The sequence below is a fragment of the Eulemur rufifrons genome, chromosome 7 (assembly GCF_041146395.1).
Source record: "Eulemur rufifrons isolate Redbay chromosome 7, OSU_ERuf_1, whole genome shotgun sequence".
In the NCBI taxonomy this organism is placed as follows: Eukaryota; Metazoa; Chordata; class Mammalia; order Primates; family Lemuridae; genus Eulemur; species Eulemur rufifrons.
In genome coordinates, this window is record NC_090989.1 from 162,618,900 (window position 1) to 162,643,500 (window position 24,601).

A 24,601-nucleotide genomic window follows, 5' to 3' on the forward strand; every position below is an offset into this window, starting at 1 on the left:
TCCCTCTCCTCAGGCCTCCCTATTCTCTGAGATACAACAATATTGAAATTATGCCAGTTAATAACCCTACAATGACCTCTAAATGTTGAAGTGAAAGAAAGAGTCACAAATCTTGCACTTTAAATCAAAAGCTAGAAATGATTGAGCTTGGTGAGGAAGGCGTGTCGAATGCTTAGATATGCTGAAAGCTAGGCCTCTTGTGCCAAACAGCCAATCTGTGAACGTGAAGGAAAAGTTTTAAAGCAAATTAAAAGTGCTACTCCATTTGTGAACACACAAATAATAAGAAAGCAAAACAGCTTATTGCTAGTGTGAAGAAAGTTTGAGTGGTCTGGATAGAAGATCAAATCAGCTACAATATTCCCTTAAGCCAACGCATAATCCAGAGCAAGGCCCCAACTCTCATCAATTCTGTGAAGTCTGAGAGAGATGAGGAAGCTGCAGAAAAAATGTTTGAAGGTAGCAGAGGTTGGTTCATGAGGTTTAAATAAAGAAGCCATCTCTATAACATAAAAGTACAAGGTGAAGCAACAAGTGCTGATGGAGAAGCTGCAGCAAGTTCACCAGATCTAACTAAGACCATTGATGAAGATGGCTACACTAAACAACAGATTTTCAATGTAGATGAAACAGCCTTGTATTAGAAGAAGATGCCATCTAGGACATTCACAACTAGAAAGGAGATGTCAATGCCTGGCTTCAAAACCTCAAAGGACAGCTCCTAACTGTCTTGTTAGTGAGGATCTCCTAACAAAACAGTTAGGGGCTGAGGAAGCTGGTGTTTCTAAGTTGAAGCCAATGCTCATTTACCATTCTGAAAATTCTAGGGCCCTCAAAAATTATGCTAAATCTACTTTGCCTGTGATCTATAAATAGAACAATAAAGCCTGGATAAATGCAGATCTGTTTACAGCATGGTTAACTTGAATATTTAAGCTTCCTGTTGAGACTCACTGCTCAGAAAAAAATATTCTTGCTCATTAACAATGCGACTGGTCACCCAAGAGCTCTGATGGAGACATACTAGGAGATGAATGTTGTTTTCATGCCTGCTAAAACAACAGCCCATGGATCAAGGACTAATTTTGACTTTCAAGTTTTATTATTTACAAAATACATTTTGTAAGACTATAGCTGCCATAGATAGTGATTCCTCTAATGGATCTGGACAAAGTAAATTAAAAACCTTCTGGAAAGGATTCCCTATTCTAGATACCATTAAGAATATTCATGATTCATGGGAGGAGATCAAAATGTCAACATGAATAGGAGTTTGGAAGAAGTTCATTCCAACCCTCATGAAGGACTTTGAAGGGTTCAAGATTTCAGTGGAGGGAGTCACTGCAGATGTTGTGGAAAAAGCAAGAGAACTAGAATTAGAAGCGGAACTTAAAGACGTGACTGAATTGCTGCAATCTCATGATCAAACTTGAATGCATGAGGAGTTGCTTCTTATGGATGAACAAAGAAAGTATGTTCTTGAGATGGAATCTCATCTTGGTGAAGATGCTGTGAACATTGTTGAAATGACAACAAAGGGTTTAGAATATTATATAAACTAAGTTGATAAAGTGGGGCAGGGTTGGGGAGGATTGACTCCAATTTTGAAAGAAGTTCTACTGTGGGTAAAATTCTATCAAACAGCATTGCACACTACACAGATATTTTTTGTGAAAGGAAGAGTTGATCAATGCAGCAAACTTCTGTCGTATTTTAAGCAATTGCTACAGCCACCCCAACCTTTGGCAACTAACACCCTAATCGGTCAGCAGCCACCAACATCAAGGCAAGACCCTCCATCAGCAAAACAATTATGACTTGCATAAGCCTCAGATGACTGTCAGTGCTTTTTAGTGATAATGTATTTTCAAATTAAAGGGTGTGCATTTTTTAGACATAATGCTATTGTATACTTTAATAGACCACGGTAAAATGTAATCATAACTTTTATATGCACTGGGAAACCAAAAAATTCATGTTACTCACTTTATTGTGATATTTGCTTTATTGTGGTGGTCTGGAACAGAACTTGCAATCTCTTTAAGGTATGCCTAGCTCCCTGCAACCCCCAGTACAGCCAACCTTGCTGTGAACAGCCTTGTGATATTTTTAATGCTGGGTAACACAGATAAGATGGGGTGTCTTTGCCAAGAAGGCCAGAGTTATTTCCTGGTCTTAGCAGGCTACAGTTTGGCCACTTATCATTCTTAGCATTTTCAGATTTTTTTCTAGCCTCTTAATCACTTCCACAGGTCTCCAATCAATTTCTTAAGTTTCAGAAGTGCCCTTAACTTTGGCAGTGGCACAGGAAACTGTGCCTGCACCAACACATGCCTCTCCATATGTCTCAAGCAGAAAAATTAATAAACGGAGAGGGGAGCGGGAAAAGCACGACATGTGCAACATGGGCTCCTTGGAAGGGAAGCTGCATTTATTGGCAAGGTGATGAAGACAAGGAAAAAAGAAATGCTACCATCTGTATCTCCTGTACGAAGTGCAGCTGGAAAGAACTAACAAACTCCACCAGACAGAACAGGCAATGGAATTATCTGTTCTCCTTGAAGGAAGAAAGCATCAAATGCTTGGGAAATGGTGTTAAATTAAATGTCAAAATACTTTCAACTGAATTGCCTGGCTGCCCAGCCTTAACTGGTGTCATCCACATCTTCATCCTTTCCTCATGACTGCTGTTCCCTCTGCATCAGAGGAAAGAGTGCAGAGCTCCCACAGGCCGATCCTTCTGGTTCACCTCTAGTCTTCTACCTGCATTGTCCGTGGCACATAGAGCTTTTGTTCTGAATTGTTGTTTTATACATATATATAATTTACCATTTTAACCATTTTTAAATGTACAGTTCTGTGGCATTAAGTACATTCACTTTGTTGTGCAACCATCATCACCATCCATTTCCAGAACTTTGTTCATCTTATAAAACTGAAACTGTGTGTCCATTAAACAACTCCCTATTTCCCTCTACCCCCCACCCCTGGAAATCACCAGTCAATTTTCTGCCTCTATGAATTTGACTACTCTAGATACCTCATACAAGTGGAATCATACAATATTGTTCTTTTTGTGATGGCCTGTTTCATTTAAGATAATGTCTTCAGGATACATCCACATCCTAGCACGCACTAGAATTTCCTTCCTTTTTAAGGCTGAATAATATTCCATTGTGTGTGTGTTTGTGTGTGTGTGTGTATACACACACACACACTCACACCAGATTTTGTTTATTCATTTGTCAGTGGGCATTCTTTTGGCTATTGTGAATAATGCTGCTATAAACATTGGTGTAAAAGTATCTGTTTGAGTCCCTGCTTTCAATTCTTTTGAGTATGCATGTACCTAGAAGCAGAATTGCTGGATCATATAGTAATATAATGCTTACTTTTTTGAGGAACTATCAGACTGTTTTCCACACTGGCTGCGCCATTTTACATTCCCACCAGCAAGGCACAAGAGTGCTAATTTCTCCATATCCTCTTATGGCACATTGTAACTTTTGACAACAACTGACAAATGGCTCTTTCTCATTTCTTTGCTTTAATTTATGATACTTAGAGGTCTAACCAACAGTTCCAGGCAACTGTCTGGGGTTGCCCATCAAAGTATTCTATTCAGAAACAAATAATGTATGTACAATACCTATAAAGAACTGATACATAAATATTCAAAAATATAATTTCCCTCTCCCACTTTTAATTCCTTCCTTTTTCTTTCCTTCTTTTTCACATTACAACCATTTCTCTTATAGTGAGCACCTATACAGTGAATATAAAATAGTTAAAACCCCTGGGCTCCTGAGAGAAATGTCATGAACTTCTTATTTTGTGCCTAATTGGGGACCCTTTTCAATTTGAGTTTTGCTTGGCAGTTATCTTTTTGTCAAAAAAGTAAGGGAGAAAATATCCCATCATCACAAGGCAAGGAACAAAGGCACAAAATCTGGAGATAGAGTAGAGTGAGACATATAACCAGGAGAAAGATTGGGCGGGGGATGGAGGAAAGAGAGAGAGGGAAAGGTGAGAGAGAGAACTTGTTTCAGTTCACAAATAGAGAGCGATAATTCCAACTGGCATTTGGAAAGCTACACTGGAACAAAGGCAGACTTACTTAAATACACAAATTGACACTATTCTGTACTAACAGATCAGGACATTTCTGCCATAGTAATAAATTCCCTAACAACAGAAATCAGAATGGGTAAAGGGCAGCCTGTGACATGGGAGGAGGAACAGCAGCACTCAAGCAAAAACAATAACAACAATAATGAAAGCAACCATTTATTAAACTCCAATTATGTGCAAAAACCTTAATAATAACTATTAGTATTTTGTACCATATTATTAATATTAGGCACAACTTGATCATGATGATAATGTAAGTGCTTTTAATATAATAATCTTACTTAATCATTACTACAGCCCTATTGTATCAACTAGGTTCACCCACCTAGTTATGCTACAATAATAACCCTCAAATTCCAGTGGGTTAGTATGTCAAATGCTTATTTCTTGTTTACAGAAAGTCTGTTGGAGGTCCAAGATAATTCTGCAGGACAGCTGTACCCTGTTTCAATCACATCACATTTCCATATCGGTGTATCCTACCATGATCACCAAGGCTGAGGAAGAGAGAGGTGCAGCATCAAACACCTGTGATTAGATGCTTCACCCGGAAGCAACACCGACAAAGCTGCTCACATTTCATTGGCCAGAACAAGTCACATGGCCATGACTAACCACAAGAAGGCAGGGAAGTACATCCTCTCTAGTGCCCAGAAGGAAAGGGAACCAGATCGTCGAAAATACATGTATGCCTCATCAATGATGTGAGTACCATTACTATCTTCGTTTACAGATAATGAAGCCAATACTCAAATTAAAAGCACTCATCCAAGGCTACTCTGCTACAGGGCTGCATCATGACTTTCCTGCCTTTGTGGGCCCCTGTCCTCTGTTAAACAACAACAACAGCAACAAATATATTATTTTATATATACATATATGCACACACATATATTTAAAATTATATTTTATATATACACTGAGATAAAGATGAAAATAATTCAGGCTGAACTCATTGTTATTATATTCATCTTTTTCTTCTGATTTAAAGAAAATTAAAACTAAAACATTTCTGTGGGCTGTAGACACTGAGCCTATCGTGCCTGGTAGATAAATCAGCTCTGTTCAGGTCATTGGCATTAGAATAAAGTTTTTCTGGCTCCTAAGCCTGTGCTTTTTACCATAGCACTAAAATCCCTATCCAAACCAAAGAAAACACACTGAGCCAAAATAGAGTTCTTTTAATCACAGTTAGTCGAGGCCGGGTGTGGTGGCTCATGCCTCTAATCCTAGCTCTCTGGGAATCCGAGGTATGAGGATTGCTTGAGGACAGGAGTTTGAGACCGGCCTGAGCAAGAGTGAGACCTTGTCTCTACAAAGAACAGAAAAATTAGCTGAGTATGGTGATGTGTGCCTGTAGTCCCAGCTACCAGGGAGGCTGAGGCAGGAGGATTGCTTGAGCCCAGGAGTTTGAGGTTGCAGTGAGCTATAATGATGCCATTGCATTCTAGCCCAGGCTACAGAGTGAGACCTTGTATCCAAAAAAAGAAACAAACAAAAAAAACAAACAAACAGTTAATTGAGTATTTTCAAAATGAGAATTAGAAGTTAATATCAGAATCCACTGTACTACTGCTTGAAAATCAGGGCATTGAAGAGGTCAATTAGGACAAAAGAGGGAGATTATGCTGAATTATGTTGAATTGAAGAGTAAAATGTGTAGTTCTCTTTCCAGAAGATGACTATCTCACCTACAACTACTCCTAAGGTCCTAGCTGATGAGTATGTTACCAAAAGTTTGGTACTTGCCCTGAGGCTGAATCAGTGAGAATTAAGAATGAGAACAAGTGGTTTTTGAGGAAAAGGAAAGAGAAGTTTATTAATTTCCTGGCAAATGGTGACAGACTGGTGTCTCAAAAGACCCCCATCCTGCCTTTAGAAGAAATACAGGGCTTTTTTAAAGGGGGTTTTCAGTGGTTGGGCTCAGGTCTACATGACCAGTGTCACATGTCATAGTTTGGGGCTGTCAACTTTATCTCTGTTGACTAGGATCTTGTGACAATTCTATTGAGCCATCTCAACAGAATTAAGATAAGATACCAGAAAGCAAACAGCAAAGGACATGTTTCTGCCCCTTTGATTACTGGCCTTTGGAAGGAAGGCAGGTTTTAATTCCCAAAAAGCTTGGGCGTTTTAAAGAGACAACTTGTAAAACATTGTGTTGCCCCCTTTCAGACCTTAATCTCTGTAACAAGAACACAGCAACCCATACAGAATCTTCAGCTGAATTCAGTTCAGCATGAACATGTACACATTTTCATGAAAGATAGTTGAGATGTTCTATAGGAGAAAAGAAATAGTTGATATTCAAAGAAAACACTAACTGTAGCCTTCTTCCTCTTCTCAGAGTTGCATAGTTCATTTCTGGGGTTAAACAATGTCTACTTGCTTAACAAACTACCTGAATGGGATTGTGTTGCTGTGGAAGGCTGAGGCCCTAGGGTCTAGATCAGCACTGCCCAGTAGAAACTGGGTGCAAGTACTGGGTGAGGGGAAGGCTTCCCTTTTGCCCTCAGAAGGTTCCCTGGAAAATCAACTCACAATAAAGCAGATTAATAAGAGAAAAGCTATACAAGTTTATTTTAACGTGTATACACTTGGGAACCCACAGAAGGAAGATTCAACTCCTTAATGAGGTACAGAGGTTTTTAAAGAATGGGAGCTTGAAAGCAGAAAAACTGGTTGTGTGTGTGTGTGGGGAGAGAGAGAGAGAGAATGAGAGAGGGAGGAAGAAGGTTGACTGGCTAGCAGAGGTGGTCTTGTTATGTAAATAAAGCCTTACAGGTAGCAGCTCAGGGAGAATAGATGGTAAATGTTTCTTTTTGGACCTTTAAAGGTGACTCTGAGTTAATCTTTCCTAGATCAGGTAACGATAGACATGAATGTATTAATATAGATTTTCTGCAGATGTAAATTTCTTCCCACAAAAGATAGCTTTGCAATATGACTCATGAATGACACTCAGTAAGACTCATGGCAGCCATCTCGAAATATGTCAGAGAAATATATTTTGGGATAAAATGTTTCTAATTTCCTTCACAAGCCACACAGGTAACTTTAAATTTTCCAGCAGTCACACTGAAAAAGTAAAAAGAGGCAAGTGAGATACATTTTAATAATACTTTTTATTTAATCTAGTATATTTTTGCCTTATTTAACCAATTATCTTTCAACATATTTATTAAACACAATATGTTATTCAACATATAATAAATATAAATGTTATTAATGAGATATTTTATTACTTACAAAATCTTTTTTTTGAAATCTAAGTCTTCAAGATCTGGTGTGCATTTTAAGCTTATAGTGAATTTCAATTTGAAGTAGGCACCTTTCAAGTGCTCAACAGCCATATGCGGCAAATGGCTACTGGTCTGGACATTGCAGGTCTAGATTAATAAGAGTCCAGAGAAAGAAAGAAGTGAATTGTTCTGCATTAGAAAGTATATTATATGGGAACTTTGAGTTTCCTGGAAGGAGGTGGTGTTGGTGGGCACACCCAGGGAGTACAGCTGAGGGGTCTAGAAAGGAGGTACTGTGAAGAATGTGGAGAGAGAGGGCATGTGAACACAGGACAGAATGGCCAGTGGAAATACTGCAGAGATGGGACAGTCTTGGAGTGTGTTTAGACATGTTTTAATTTGTTGACTGTGATGTGCTACAATAGGTTTACCTCTAAGCTCTCCTTCATTGCTACTTTTAAACAATAGCAAAATGGTATACACAAATGTCTATTGTAAGCAGTATTTTGGGGAAATCCAAGAAAACTGGCTGTGTTTCACCATGCAATAATATGGAATGAAGAAAGCAGCCATTAGATGACAGGTACAAAGTCCAAAAGGCTCAGGGTTTTGAAACTCAGGGTGGAAGGGGCATTGGGCTTCTCATGCCCGCAATGGGGGCTTGAACCACTGAAGTTTAAATTCAAAGAGCAGCACACACCACCGCCCCCCCACCTCCCCGCATTTCTATTCTCAAGGCTAAAAAGATTTGGAAACACTCAGCAGCCAGATTACAGATACAGAGAGGGAGGATTCTTAGATTAAGTAAGAGAAGTGATACAGTTTCAACACAATTAAGTATGTGCTATTTCACAAACATACTATATTCTATGATAAACATATACCAACTAAAAAATAACAAAGTTCCTAAATTGTCCTGCCAGTGCAATTTTTAAAAGAAAGTGTAATTTTTTTTGCAAAACTGGAAAAAAAAAACGTGTGTTTATGTCCTTTAAGATTACTTAAATGCACTTTAATATAACTTAAAGGCTAATTCTGCAACTCTTAACAAAGAGCATTGTTTTATTTTACAATGAGATGCTTGGGTAGACTTGATTCTTCGGAGTGTTCTCTGAATTAAGATGGTTTGCAACGTTTGTTCTCATCCTAGTCATTTATTTGTCCTCCAAACTTTTGATCATTTTAAAATTTTTGATGTTTCTTTTTATTTTTCCTTGAATACCTTAACTTTTACATTTATATTTTCTTCTTCAAAATACACAGAGGTGTTTTAATGGAATCTAAATCTGAGTTAGGAAAAAATAAATGTGATTTATTAGGAAACAAAGGATGTCAGGTCCCTCAAGTTGGATTAACAGGGTCATCCTTTGCTTTTGTGTGGTGCCTAACTAGTGTAGGTTAGATTGTCCTCAACAAGGACAACCAGAAAGGAAGTAGCACGCAAGGAAGCAAAGAAAAAAGAAGAAAGAATCCATTTTGGTGATAGAAAAACTTAAAAAGAGAAATTTATTTCCCAATGAAATCAAGTTAAAAGGCCAATTTATTTTACTAGATAGCATCTCTCTTCGGTAAGAAATTTCCAGAGAAAGGATGTCAGTCAATAGTGTTAGCTATTCTGCTTTGGGGTTCACATTAAATGTTGTTCATATATAGATAAATTTTGTGCTGTTTCATCTGCTAGATTCTGGTATGATGAATCGAAGTGCTTGGAGACTGACTTCTTTTTTCTCTGAAAATTTTAGAGCAATGAAAATCAAATCACTTGTATTAGCAAAAGAGAGAATAGAGGACATGAACCTTGGTGATTGGCAAAACTGGCAAACAAGCAGAACGGGAAGATGTCTTTGGTCTACACATTCACAGTGGGTTTGGGGGATACATTCTCTGAGGTCCAATGGGTGGGTCCTATTGTTCTTTTTGCGGAAGTTCTTTCTTCCAGCTGAGAGATCATGAGGAACACGTAGTTTTATTTTTTTCTAATGGTCTGTTCAGATGGTCCCTTCAGTTAATTTTAGCTCGATTTTAAAAAGTCTATTTTCATGTGAGTTTTTTTTTTTTTTTAATCCCTTTCCTGTACTCAGCCGGTCATCTGCAAAGACCTAGAGAGAGCCAGCAAGAAAGGGTGCAAATGCTTGAGGCCCGACCACTTCCCTAAGGTCAAATATATTATCCTTTTGGGTACGACTTGTGAACTTCTGTGTTTGAACTTCTCTGTAAGAAGAAAAAGTGGAGGAAAATCTGTTCACCTTTTATCTTAATAAAGTATCAAATCAGAAGGAAAGAAAGCTCCAGAGAGAAACAGAAAGATCACAGTGCTTTGTTTCAACCAACAATACTCATGCTCAAAAAAAGAAAAAAAAATGCTGGAGGCATATTGTGCCCACCAGGCATTTTGTTGTAATTAGGGAAAAGTCACACAAGGCCACTGGAGTGAATAAAACTATGGATATATTGACTTCCCTCTTTGATGAATTTTATTTTATTTTTTTTTTGAAATTGATTTATGTGTGTGTGTGTGTGTGTGTGTGTGATCATACTAAACAATGATCTGACAATGAATGATCTATTAATGCAAATTTTTGGAGTTGATGAGATTATCAAACTTGCCTCAAAAGGTTAAAAAAAACTCATAGAAAGAACTGAGGAGAGCTTATTTCTTAGAAGATCAACTCTTACAGTATAAGAATATGTTTGTTCAGAACAGCCAAAAGGACTTTTCAAGATCCATTTGCAGTACAAAGAAGGCCTAGACCTGCTTGGGGCAGACAATGTCATGTTTAACAAATAGAGAAAAAGCAGTGCCTCCCAACTTGGATTTTACTTTGATTTTTTTTTTTTCCATGGAAGTGAATGATCTTCAAGGAAGAAGGATAAACTAAAAATCAGTAATAAAAGAATTAAAGTCCAAGAGAGATTTGGAGAAGAGCACTTGGGCCTTTATTAGAGCCCAGATCAAAAGTCATCTGCGGCTCCTATTTCACAGCCGTGATCAAACAACCGCAGTTGGTAATCTTTGAGAAATCATGGAGTGTGCGGGACAGTTTCCAAAACCCCGGAGAGGGGCAAGCATCCCAATTTTTCAAAAAGATAGGATAAAAGAAACAGCTGGCCATTAAGCTTGACCTTGATCTGAAATAATTCAAAATGACTGTTTGTGAATAACTGGGAAGAAAACAGTGATGACTCATTCTAAACATGGGTTTCTCAAGTCAGGCCAAATTAGTATTGTTTTTTCTTTTGGTTATTCATGAGGCCAGTGGACTGAGGAAATGCCATGGACAGTACAGAGAGTCTCGTCATTCAGGGCTCCACACGGATTGTTACCTCTTCACCTCTTTCTTCAGAAAGGCAATTCCTAAGCATTTGGTCTAAAGCAGTCACCCAGGTAGTAGCCATAAAAAGTTATCTCAATGTTTTTATTCAAAACATTTATCAATGTCTAAAATTATATTGCAGTGACTTTGTTTATTGTCTAGCGTCTTTCCCACTAGAAAGCAAACTCCATGGAGTTGAGAATCACAATGTCTTGACCTTCACTGCATTTCTACCATCTTAAATAGTGGCCTACCACATAGCAAGCACTCAGTAAGTGCCTATTCAATGAAGGAATATTGCTTAAAAACTTTTTTTTTCATGCGAGTACTTTCTAAAATATAAATGTGAGGTATGGTGATTATTTCAGCAAGGCATTTGACCACAATCATCCATTATTTCCTTGATGATGAGATGGAGAAATTTATTAGATGGTTTTATAGCTGCCAATTTGTAGCATAGTTGCCAATTATAGGCATTTCAGACTGGGTAGGGATGGGAAGTAGTTGCAAGGCAGACAGGAAACAGAGGCTATCTTCTGATTCCCTTCACATCCTGGGGATTCTGTTTGTGACTACGTGAAGCATAACCAACTGACATTACAAGTGAAGGGCATATGCCAATCCCAGAGAGATGTTTCATCCCATCAAAGTAACCTTCATTTCCTTATGCTTCTATAGTATGCAGCTTGTATTTTATTAGCATTCATTTTGTTTTGCATTGTTCCATTATTATTTATTTTAATTTAATTTATATTTTTTGAATAGATTCAAAATTCAAATGGTAAGGTACGCAGTGAAGAGCCTTCCTCCCAATACCATTGTCTGCCAATTGCTCACTTCCTCTGCCCATAAGAAAGGTTATTAAATAATTTTTTGTATCCTTACAGAGATATTTTAGCATATACAAGAACATACACATATGTTATATATGTTAATATCTATCTCTATCATCTATCTTCTCGTCCCCTTTTTACACAAATGATAACATACTATATGTATATTTAATATATATATATATATATGCTGTTCTGTACTTTTATTTTCTTCCAAATATTTTAGATCTCCCTTCATATTAATACTTCAGGAATGTCCTTATTCCTCTTGTAGGGAGGCATAGTATTCCATTTTTTAGCTGTATCATAATTTCTTTATCCCCTAATGATGAACTCAGGTTTTCCCATCTTTTACCATTATAAACAACACTGTAGGGCAGCAGTTCCCAACCTTTTTGGCACCAGGGACCAGTTTCATGGAAGACAATTTTTCCTTGGACTGGAGGCAGTGGGGGCAGTAATGGTTTTGGGATGATTCAAGTGCATTACATTTATTGTGCACTTTATTTCTATTATTATTACATTGTTATATATAATGAAATAATTGTACAACTCACCATAACGCAGAATCTAATGCCACCGCTGATCTGACAGGAGGCAGAACTCGGGCAGTGATGCAAGCGATGGGGAGCGGCTGTAAATACAGATGAAGCTTCACCTGCTGCTCACTTCCTGCTACGCAGTCTGGTTCCTAACAGGCTACGGAATGGTACAGGTCCACAGTCTGGGGGTTGGGGACCACAGCTGTAGGGAGTAATCTTGCTTATGTTATGTCATTTCACACATGAGCAAGTGTGTATTTATCTTTAGGACAAAAAAATCCTAGAAGTGGAATTGCTAAGCCCAAAGGATATGCAATTATTATTTTGGTGGATATTACTAAATTTCTCTCCAAAGGACTGGTATCAATTTATGCTCTCACTGCTCTCCCACATTCTGGTCAACAGAATTAGTGTAGTTTCAAATTATATCTCTCTTATGGTGAGTGAGTTCGAACATCTTTTTTGTGTTCATGAGCCATTTGCATATCTTTGACTTATCTGTTTATGTACTTTGCTCATTTTCTATTGGATTACTAACATTAATTTATTCATTTTCAGGGTTCTTTATGGTTTCAGGAATAATTTCAGCCTTTATTTGGTGATACAGATCATATATATTTTGTAGCAGAATTTTAAATTTTTCTTCATGTGGATTCTGCCCATTTTTTCTCTAAGTTTACTCTGTAGATTTTTTCTTTTCTGTCACTATTGTAAATAGGGTTATAATTGGATTTATGTGTCTGAGTTGCTGACTATACTGTTTAAGGCAGAGTTTGGCAAACTACAACTCTTTGGTTCATCACCTGTTTTTGTAAATAAAATTTTATTGGAATGTAGAGATGCCTATTTGTTTATATATTACCTATGGCTGCTTTGTCCATCAACAGCAGAGCTGAATAGCTGTGACAGAGACCCAAGGCCCACAAAATCTAAAATATTTACTATCTGGCCTGCTGCAGAAAAAAAAATTTGCTGACCCTTGCTATAATCTCCTTTGAGAGTTTAATCAGTTCTTTAACTATACATCTCTTAGCAAATGGCACGTAGTCAGTGCTCTGATTAGGACATAGTCAGTTTGTTGAATTGAATATTGCAAGTTTAAAACATTAATTGACCATTTGATATAAAAGTCAGTTTGTTGAATTGAATATTGCAAGTTTAAAACATTAATTGACCATTTCATATAAAACATGACTTTCTCTTAAATGAGAATGGTGTTCATTTTACAAACATTTATTGAGTGTCTACTATGTGCCTGATACTCTTCTAGGTACTTTGGATATAGCAATAACAAAATACCTAAAAATTCCCATCTTCAAAAAAACCACTGGACATTTCTAGCCAATTATGGTTTCATCTGGAAACAGAAGTTATAATTCAATCTGGTACTGTTGTCTAAATAATTATTGTTAATATGTTATTATCCTGTACATAATTTGTTGATAGCAGTCAGTATAATCATTTTGGTTAAATATGATGGCATTTTAAACATTTAAATTACTATCATAATGGATCTTCTCTATGTACGCTGTCCAGTAAGAGAGCCACTGGTCACATATAGCTATTGTACACTTGAAATGTGACTAGTCTGAAGTGAGATATTCCTTAAGTGTAAAATACACACCAGTTTTCAAAGATTCATTACAAGAAAATAATATAAAATATTTATTTAATAATTTTGTATTGATTTTATGTTCAAATAATATTTTGGCTATATTGAATTAAATTAAGCATTGATAAAATTAATTTCAACATTTTCCTTTTATTTGCATTTATATGCCATAAGAAAATTAAAAATCACATGTATATCTGGCATTATATTTCTATTGGACAATATTCTTCTAGATACCTTCTTTATGCTTAGTTGGTATTTCTCAAATATGGATTTTTAGTAGGTGGGAACACTGGGTTAAGCAAAGTTTTAAACATTTATTGCTGGGTTTACAGAGTCTTAATGTTACTTAGAAATGTGAATTTTCATGGTGATAGGAATTGTTTACAGTGTTTCCCAAGTCCTTTTACTAGGAGCCTTCTTGGAATGCCCTTTGCTAGTCTCTAATCCAAGTGACAGTGCTGTGCTGCTCATCTTGGAACCTGGTACAAAGGCACTGATAGCAGAACAGGTTTTAATTCACAAGATAGTGTTCAGTTGATGCTCTGGATTTTACCTTGGTTTTCTAAATAAAATCAATAGTGGGATGGTTTTTAAATGTATTTGTAGTGTTTGAATACAATTCCCCAAATTTTGATAAGTTTTGTTGGTTTAAAAAAAATATTGAGATCCACTGGATATACCAAAATGATTCATTTTTAAAATATATAGTTGTAAATGGGCTAGTCCATTTGGGTGGTGACACAGAGAAATCCAGTGATGAACAGTGCAGAATTGCTAGCTGATAATTCATATTTTTGGCAGAAGACTATACGACTTAAAAGACCCACACACTGGGAAATGATAAATTCCAGAAAGCAATTGAGCTGGGAGTTACTCCAGTGATAAATGTTCTCATTTATTATATTTGGAAGTTCTTGCTGTAAAGGCATCCAGGAGATTTCTAAGTGTAAGTCACAGTGTCATAAGCCTGGAATGAGCTTTCTGTCATTCCACCCATTCCAGAGTGTGAGTCTCTCCTCCTAAGACATTGATCTCACACTTTTGGAACAACAGAATTGCAGTTCTATGCTTCTAGTAACTCCAAATGGTTGGTTCTCAGGCTTTCATCCAAATATTTCCCCCTGCATGAAATCCAGTAGTTGTATGTCCCAGGGACATGCCACATTGTTGACATTTTGGTAAAGTGTACGTGGACTTTTTATTAACATGGCTTCTGGCAGAAACAAAACAGAGTAGAAACTGTCCATCCTAACGATTTGCCAATGGTAGCCATTTCCCATAGAGAAAGAAAAGACAGTTGTTATGTTAAAGGCCCCTTTATGATCTGTGCTTGTGTTGTCTAGGTCCTGCAATTGAAACTAAAAACAGTGTAATTCTTTCCTACCAGTCTTGTTTTTTGTCCTCTGTAGCAGAAACCTTACCGAGTAGAAATAAATAAAGGAAAATCTAAGAAAGCAAGACTGGAGAGCTAAGTAAGTTAGCTCTTGCCAAAGGTTGTGTCTGGGTGATACATTCAGATTGGATGTGGCAGAGTTGATCTGATTGTTGGGCCTACTTAATGGTGAATTTCTGCAAAGTCAATTGCCTCCACACAATGAGCTGAATTGACCACAGAACCAGATCAAACTCAGTAACCCTGGTATGCTCGGGTCCTCTGTTTTCCAGTCATCCCGACGTAGTCATTAACCAGAGAAACAACTACCCAACTAACGAACAAAACAAAAGGATAAAATGAGTACGTAGAAATGAAATCCTTTTCCATTTGGTGTTTATGCAACAGATCAAAATGAGGTTTTTTGTTTGTTTTGTTTTCTGATTTTGTTAACATATGGGTGATGCCTTGGTGTGGACTTTTAGATACTGAGAACTTATTTGCAAGGTCTTATTGAAATTTTATTCTAAAATTGAGAAGTGCTGGCTTGCTATGAAGACTGTCATTTCCTCATAGTTATAGATGTATACTTGTACATGTGTATACATATCCACTTAATGAATACTGCAAAATGCCAGCTCATAAACTAATAATTAGATTGTGATAAATCTGATCCAAGATGACACTTTCCAGTTTCCTGGAAAAGCCACTTTTTGGGTGTTTTTAATACAAGATAATACATTTCACTGTAGAAAATTTAGAATTACAAATAAGTAAATGAAGGGAAAAATTAGACATAATATCACCACCTAGAGATAACCTCACTAAGATCTTGATGTCTATCTTTTCAGACTTTCCTCTTGCATTAGAATATGAGATTATACCATAAACACTGGTTTTCTAAATTGCATTTATAATGTAATTCTTACTTTTATCTTTTCTTGTTAATATATATTTAAATTATAAAATTAATGAGTACATATTTGTCAATAGCATGCATAGGCCAATTTTATTTAACTGGTTACCTATTCTTGGATGATTGTTTCGAATTGTTTGCTATTATAGACAAAGTTTCAGGGAATAGTGCTGTGCATATGTTTGTTTACATGCTCAGTTATTTCTCTGGATATATTTTTATAACTGGAATAGATGAGTCAAAAAGCAGTATATTTTAAAGTTTTATCGATACATTTTGCCATATTGCCTTTCAGAAACGGTATGCCTGTCATCACATAATTAGAGTCTAATATGCACTATAATAGTGAAGAAGGCAGTTGAATCCCTGACTTTACCAAACTGTCAACCAAGGAGGACAATGCTCAGATATGAATGCCTTTTGAATAGTCAATTATTGTAATTTAGCAATAATATCATTTTACTTAAGTGAAGCTTTAAACAAATAAGCACAGCTAACATTAATTTAAATATTTTAAAAATAAGCATTAAAAAATAGTTTCCTTAAGTAAATCTGAGTTTTGGTCCTACATATTGACTAATTTCTGCAAAGTCAAATGAGCACAGAACACAGCACTGTCTGAATTGCTCATTAAACCAGACCAAATGCACTAACTGAATTATCTTTTCATCCTTTGTTTTCAAGTCATGTAAGCACACAAAATGTGTAACCAGAAAAATGCACAAATTATGAATCTGTGGAACATCAGAAGCATCTCAGAAGCCCCCTGACACCCTTGCTCGGTGGCCAACTCCTCATTTGTCATCAAAGTGATGACTCCCCCGTGTCACATAAAAGTTACATTAACTAAATCTGTGTGCTTTTCTCCTGCTAATCTATCTTGTGTCAACTTAATTCTCAAATCCAGTCCAGGATTCTAAGAGGGGAGAGATAAAGTTTTTTTCTCCTCTACAACATATACAATGACATTATTCAGCCCTAACAAGGAATAAAATTCTGAAACATGCTACAATGTGGACGAACCTTAAAGACATTATGCTAAGTGAAAGAATCTAGAAACAAAAGCACAAATAATATATGATTCTGTTTATATGAGATATCTAGAATCATCAAATTCATAGAGATAGAGAGTAGAATAGTAATTATCAGAGGATGTGGGGAGGGAAAATCAGGAGTAACTGTTTCATGGGCACAGAGTTTCAGTTTGGGAAAATAAAAAAGATCTGAGATGGATGGTAGTAATGGTTGCACAACAATGTGAATGTCACTTGACTGTAAACTTAAAAATGATAAATTTTGTTATGTATATTTTACCACCGAAAGGGATGATTATCCTAACCTCTAAATCCTTTATTAGTTTTGCATGTTTTGTGTTTTATATAAGTTGTGTCTGGCTTCTTTACCTCAATAGTGTTTGTAAGATTCATCCATGTCTTTGCATGTAATAGTAGTAGCCTGTTTCTTTTCATAGCTTTAAAGTTTGTGAATATGGATAAACCATATTCTCTTGTTGATGGACATTGATTCCAGTTAGTCATTTATTTATTTATTTGTTTATTGATTTTGCTGTTTTCAGTAGGCTGCTATGAATATTTTACTATGCGTCTTTTGGTGTTGGTGACACATGAACATAGTTCTAATAGATACATATCTAAGAGAGGAATTACTGCATCATTGTGCATGCCTGCTACAGTGCATGAGAGCTCCAGTTGTTCCACATCCTCATTAACTCTCGAGTATTCTAGTTTGTCTAACTATTGCAGTGGGTTTGTAGTGGTCTCTGATTGTGGTTTTAATTTAATTTATATCTTCCTGATGATTAATGATGTTTAACATCTTTTAATAAGTGCATTGGCCATTTGGATATCCTCTTTTGTGAAAGTACCTTTTACCCATTTTTCTACTGGATTGTTTTGTTGTTTTCCTTATTGATTTATAGGAGTTCTTCATTCTGGAGCCTTTGTGGAATACATGTACATGCATTCCAAAGCATACTTCCATTCAGTGGCTTTTTTTTTTTTTTTTACTGTCTTAATGATGCCTCTTGATAAATGGAAATCTTTAATTTTAATGTAGTGTAATTCATCATTCTTTTCCTCTATGGCTAGTGCTTTTGTGTTCTGTTTAAGAAATCTTTGCTTATCCCAAAGTCCTGAGGATAGTCCTATGTTATTTTCTAGAACTTTTATGTTTTTGCTTTTTGCATTTAGATCTACAAAATATTTGAAATTGAATTTTGTGTGTGGTGTGAATTTGATGGTGGTGGAGGATGCTGAAATTTATTTTTTTCTGTAAGGATAGCCAATTGACATAGCATCATGTATTGAAAAGACATATTTTACCCACTACACTTTACTGCCAATCTTTGCCATAAAACAAATCCATGGTGTGGTTTGGTTTCTGGACTCTCTATCTTTTTATATTTGTCTACTTATCCATTCTTGCACCAGTACTACCCTATGAACCACCAGTCATATATCTACTGAGATGATTATATAATTTCTCTCTTTTTTCTCTGTTAATGTCATGAATTTTATTGATTGGTCTTCAAGTGTTAAATCAATCTTCAATTAGCAGAATAAAGTTAATTTAATCACAGTATATTTTTCTTTTATATGTCACTGGTTTGGTTTGCTAACATTTTGCTAAGGGGTGTGCGTGTGTGTGTGTGTGTCTACATCCATGGATGATCCTGAGTCTTTGATTTTGCTTCTTGTAATATTTTTTATCAGGCTTTGTCAACAAATTGGGGAGTATTTTCTCTGTTCACTGTAAAACTTTGTGTCCTATGGCTATAGGGCTATTGAGATATTTATTTCTTGTGTCAGTTTTATAAATATTTGAGAAATGTACCCATTTCATATAAATTTTCAAATTTATTGGCATAAACTTAATGCATCATAACTTCTTTATTATATCTTTAATATCTTTAGGATCTTCAGTCATTTCTCCATTTTTGTTCTTAATCCTGGTGACTTGTCCTTTATCTTTTTTAATTAATCAGTCTTTCCAGGGGGTTACCAATTTCATTCTCTTTGGATAGCAACTTTTGGCTTTGTTGATCTTTTCTATCTAAAGATTGGCTTTGTATTTTGTTGACTTCTGCTCTTATCTTTACTATTTCTCACTTTCTGTATTCTTCAAGTCTAATTTTTTATTTTAATAACTTCTTTTTTAAGGCTTTTAAAATTTTAACTTACTATGTTTTATAGAGAAAATTAAATATAGAGATGATTTTTATTAAATTTGAGGATATATATCTTCTGGTTCTTTAAACATATGCACAATTACAAATTAATTGAACAATTTAATTTTATTGTTTAATATAGCTTAGAATACATAAGACTTCATTATTTAAGAAATATTAATGTCACACTATAAACATTCATTGTTAATGTCACTTTTATTGTATTTAATTTATAAATTCCAATTCACCATTATAATCACAACTTATTCTGAGGGATAAAAAGCAGAAATTTCACTTCAAAAAACATGACAAATGCTATATCTTACATGATTTTCAAGACTATACTAAATACTTTCCAAATCACATTTAATAACTTGACATAATATTTTGCAGTTTCTCAATAAATACTAGTCAAACCATTATTAAATATTAATCTATCAGTGACTATTTAACTTTTCCCTAACACATTAAGCCCTGTATTAGGTCTTTTAGGACAAAAAGTTTCATTTTTTAAAAATGAAGAAAAGAAACCCCAGATTTAAGATTTATGACATACATAGTTTTTCATATAGTTGTATTTTGAGGCTATTATTCCTGAGACATGTATAGCTGTTTTTTAGTTTCAAAATCTTCATTTTGAGTTCTCCAAACTTTGGTGGAATTTCAAGCATTGTGAGGTCAGGCTGGTAGTTCCTGGGGATGATTTTGGGACATGGGCACATGGCCAAGAGGCTGGCAGTGAATATTTTCAGGTAAGTGAGCCAGGACACACCTGCAGGTATGGTGAGCTACTCTGGAAAACAGGAATCCTTCTGGTAAATGAGTATGCTGATTCTCAGGACTCAGAGTGGATGGGGCTTGCTTTTTCCCTACTTTCTGAAATAAATCACTGATAGTCTTTTTTTAATATGTGAATTTAAGGCTGGAAATTTCCTTCTAAGAGATGGCTTAGCAACATCTCACTCTTTTTTTTCCATGCAACATTTAAAGTACAAGTCAATTTTAAAATATTTTCAAATTTCCATTGAGTAGATGCAGAAAAAAGCATTTGATAGAACCCAACATTTACCTGTGATCAAAAACTTTCAGCAAACCAGGATTAGAAGGGCAGTTTCTCAACTGGATAAGTGGCTTCTATGAAAAACCTTCAGCTAATATCATACTCAACGGTGAAAGAATAAATGCCTTCCCTCTAAGATCAAAAACAAAGCAAGAGTTTTGTTCTCATCCTCCTTCAACATTGTACTAGAGCTTCTACCCAGTGCAGTCAAGTAAGAAAAAGAAATAAAAGGCATCCAAATTGGAAAGGAAGAAGTAAAACTATTTTTATCCACAGATAACATGATTGTATGTGTAGAAAATCCTATAGAATCTACATAACAACTATTTTAGAGTTATAAATAAATTTAGTAAGGTTGCAGGATACAAGGTAATATACCAAAAATCAATCATATTTTACATCAACAAAATTATTCAGATTTAATGATTATTAAAAAAAATCGTGCATCAAGAACCAATCAGAAACTGATTCTGAATCAGTTTCAGAAACTGAAATTTAAAAATACCATTTACAATAACATAAAAATATAAAATACTTAGATACTCTGTCAAAATTTTGTAAGACCTATACACTGAAAAGTACAAAATTGCTGAAAAAATATAAAGAAGACTTAAATAAATGAACATACCATATTTGTAGGTTGGAAGACTCAATAGTGTTAAAATGTAAATTCTTTACCAAATTATACATATATTCAACACAATTTAAATAAAAATTACAGCATTTCTTTTAGAAATGTACAAGCTGATTCTAAAATTGCTATGGAAATATACAGGACCCAGAATAGCCAAAACAAGTTTGAAAAAAAAAAAAAACAAAGTTGGAGTACTTTACATTGACTTCAAGACTTACTATAAAGTGATGATGATCAAGACAGGGTGATATTAATAGAAGGATGAACTGATAGATAAATGGTACAGAATAGAGAATCCAGAAACAGATCCACACAAACATGTCCAAATGATTTTTAACAAAAGTACAAAGGCAATTCAGTGGAGAATTTTCCACAAAATGTATTGGAAAAGTGGATATTTATGGGTAAAAATGAACTTTGATGTTCGCAGTGTGAAAAGAGACTGTTAAACTGAAAAAACCAAGCTGTGCACTGGGAGAAAATGTATGTAGATCCCTCATCTGCTAAAGAAAAAAATATATAAAGAACCCTCAAAATTCAATAATAAAAGACAAACAAGCTAATTTAAAAATTAGCAAAAGATTTGAACAGACATTTCACTAAAGAGGATATACAGATGGCAAATATACAAAGAAGAAGAAGATCAACATCATTAGTTATTAGGGAAACCCCAATTAAAACCACATGGAGATAGTCTATCTCCTTGTTGTTTTCATTGGCTTAAGTTAAAAAAATGTATATGGCTATACCAAGTGTTGGTGATGTGGAGCAACTGGAACTCTCATGCAATGCTGATGGAAGTGTAAAATGGACCAGATACTTTGAAAAACAATTTGTCAATTTCTCAAGAAATTGCATGTATACCTGTTAAGCACTGGCTATTCCATTCCTAGGTTTTTAGCCAAGAGAAATGAATGCATGTATTCATCCAAAGACTTCTATACTTATGCTCACAGCAGTGTTATTTGTAAAAGCCCAAAAAAGAAAACAATCCAAGTGTTTATCAACAAATTAGTGAGTAAACAAAGTGTTTTGTACTATGGGATACTACTCAGTAATAGACAGTAATGAACTAGTGATACCCGCAGCATTATGACAAAACTCAAAATAGTAATACCGAATGAAAGAAGCCAGACAAAAATAGTGCATTTCATATGAATCTATTTCTAAAAATTTCTAGAAAATACAAACTAATCTGTAATGGTAGAAAGCAGATCAGTGGTTTTCTGGGGATTGTGGTATGAAGGGGAACAAGGAGGCAGGATTACCAAGGGGCATGAAAACTTTTGGTGGTGACAGATATATTAATTATATTGATTATAGTAATAATTTCAGAGATGTATAATATGTCCAACCTTATTGAATTAAATATGCTAAATATGTACAGTTTATGTGCATATAAAACTGTTAAAAAAACAAACAGAAAGAAAAAATTACGTTGTGATTTCTTCTTTGATTTATGGAGTATTTAGAGTATTGATTAAAGTTTCAAACATTTGTAGATATTTTAGACATTTTGTTGCTCTTACTCTTGTTGATTTGTAGCTTAATTTTACTGTAGACATAGTACATACATACATTTAACATTTTCCCTTGAAAATTTTTTGCGACCTGCTTTTATGGACCTGAATATGGTCAATTTTGGTAAGTGTTCTGTGTGTACTTAGAATGTGTATTTGTAGTTGTTGGCTGTAGTTTTCTATAAAAGTAAATTAGAGCAATTTTGTAAAGTGTGTAATTCAAATAATCTAATTATTTTCTAGTCTTTTGTCTTCTTGTTCAATCAGTTAGATAGGTATTGTAATCTTCAATATAATGTGGATTTGTCTAGTTCTTTTTTTAGTTCTGTCAATTCATAGTACATATACAAACATAGAGCAATGATGTTAGGTGCGTATTTATTTAGAATTGCTATGTTGTCTTGGTGTGTCATCCCTTTTATCTTATGAAATTTCTTATTTGTGGTAATGCTATTTACCTTAAATTTGATTTTGTCTGCTATCAGTAAAGCTAATCCAATTTCTTTTGATCAGTGTTTTCATTGTTTGTATGGTATATCTGTTTCTGTCTTTGTACTTTCAGCTTTTCTTAGTCTTTACAAGATGAGCTTATTAAATGGGGCATAACTGAGGTGTTTTAATCCAACCTGAAAATTTTTGATTTTTATTTAGAATATATAGCTGTTCACAATTGATGTATTAACTGATATATTTCAGTTTAAATCTACTATATAAGTATTTGTTTTTTCCTCCCATTTATCTTCTTCTTTTCTTTCCTTTCTTGCCTTCTTTTGTATTATTTTTATGGCTCCTTTCTTTTTCTCTGCTACTAGCTTTTTATTATACATTTTTTTATTATTCTTATAGTAGTTACCCTAGGAATCACAACATGCATCCTTGACATTACATTTAGTATGATTTAGTATATTTATGATCTCCTAGACAATGCAGTAACTTTAAAACATGTTAATTCCATTTATCCCTACCTGCCTTTTATATATGATTACTAATATATTTAATTCTGGAGATATTTTAAGCCCTATAGGTATTTTTTATTATTGTTTTATAGAGACATTATTCATTTAACCTTACCCACAAATTAATCCTTTCCATTGCTGTTCATTTCTTCTTTTATCTTCTTGGTTCTAAATGTAATCATTTTCCTTCTGCTGAATAACAACCATTAATGCAAATCTGTTGCTGACAAATTCTCTCAGTTTTTGTTTGTCTGCAAATTTCATACTATGTTTCAACTTCATTTTTAAAAGACACTTTGGTGGTGCTTAGAATTGTAGGGTAACTATTTTTTTTTCCTGGCATTTTAAAGATATAATTCCAGTGCCTTTGGTTTCTACTGCTAATAAGCTGTTAGTTTTACTGTTGGTCTTCCAAAAGTTATGTGATTTTTTTTCCTCTGGTAGCTTTTAAGTTTTTCTCTTTGTCATTGATTTTAGCAGTTTTATTGTGACATATCTAGGTGTGATTTTCTTTATTTTAATCCTGCCTGGGGTTTGTAGCACTTTTTGTGTCTATGGCTTAATGTCTGTACCCAGTTTCAAAAAAAAAAAAATCTTGCACATTATCTCTACAAATATTATTTTTTTGCCTCCTCTGTCTCTTTCCTTCTTCTGGGACTCCAATTATATATATTAGACTTTTTCCCACATCCCACATGGCTTTTACACTCTTTTTAATATTTTCTTCTCTCTCTTCTTCAGTTGAATATTTTTTTCTGATTTATCTTTCCGTACATTGATTCTCTTTTTAGCTGGGTTTATTTTGTTTCTTCGCCTATTCATTGAGTTCTTAATTTCTTGTATTGGATTTCTCTTTTTAGTTCTACAATTTCATTTGATTTTCTCTTCATGGTTTTTAGGTCTTTGCTGAAATTCTCCATTTTGTCCTTTACTTTCTTAAATATATTAATAATACTTAGCTGATTTAAGAATCCTTACATGATGATTCTAATATCTACATCTTTTATGCATCTATTTCTATTATCTTTTATTATTTTAATTTTTAGGTAATATTTTGGCATGCTTTGTTACTTTTAGTTGAATGCTGGTCACTGTGTATGAAAATTATAGAGATAATTTGTCTCTGGGTCATATCTTAGTTTAGAGAGGATTTATATTTGTTTCCAGCAGGTGGGTAGCATAGGAGCATGTCAACTTAATCTATTCATGAGTAGAGCAGATTCAAAACTGGGCCTCAGTTTCTGTGAGGGCTGCTCTATTTAGAGTTCATACTCCTAAG